We start from the raw sequence: 1043 nt of genomic DNA on the forward strand, positions 1-1043 counted from the left end.
TTAGAAGGAGTGTCATAATATTAATTGAGTAAAATTATTTATGTTCACATTCATTAGAGTTATTTCTTCTAGAAACAATGTCATAATATGTTCAGATAACGTAAATCTTTACTACGTCATAAAATATATAGACATGTTATAACGTACAAAACTATGTACGTCATAGTTCGTTTTTGTACGTCATAAAATATGATTTTTGTACGTCATAAAATATGATTTTTGTACTATTATGAATATGAAAAAAGTTATAAATATTTTTCGTAGTTACATAACAAATAACAAAAGAGTTAATAAGACCGATTTTTAAAATATCGAATGACAACGGATAAATAATACTTTTATTCAACCTGCTGTCCAGATAAAATAATGCTCCATAGTGGATTGAAATTTTCAACTTAAAATAAATAATGGATCAAAGTTGGTTCAAGAATTGATTTTTGTCTTTTGTCCTTAAGAAATTTGTTAGAAATTCCAAATAGATTATAAAGTAAATCTCACGTTTCGTAAAATTAAATTAAAGTCTATTTCTTTAAGAGTTATGTATTAAAATGTTTATTCTAACTAAATTTATTTNTATTATATAAGTAAATGTAAATTTTACTTTTTAAAATTTTTTGCTAATTTTTTTTTTTTGTCTTTTCTCACGAGAATATTCTCGAACTTTACTTCTGCGGTAACATTATGCGGTAACATTCTGCGGTGTTTTCTTGTTCCCTCCTTCATCAATATTCAGTGCCCTTCTTTTCTTTTCAGTAATAACCTAAACTTCTGTCTTCTACGTTTGGCATTTCCGAGGGTCCTACCATTTACGTTTCGCATTCCCAGAGTCTTACCATGTTACCAATTCTTCTGGTCCGTTTAGTTCCTTTAATACTTTTGGCGATATTTCGAATCCTTTCAAACCATAAACCGGTGATAGTTACTGAAGAACAGGCTGCTGAAGAACCGGCTGGTGGAGACGAAGAATCGTCGGTTGGTGGAGCAGACGCTGGAGCTGCCGGTGGAGCAGACAATGCCGTGATCTCGCCGGAGCTCAGTGAAGA

Source organism: Vigna radiata, chromosome 2, assembly GCF_000741045.1.
Source record: "Vigna radiata var. radiata cultivar VC1973A chromosome 2, Vradiata_ver6, whole genome shotgun sequence".
NCBI classification, from domain to species: Eukaryota; Viridiplantae; Streptophyta; class Magnoliopsida; order Fabales; family Fabaceae; genus Vigna; species Vigna radiata.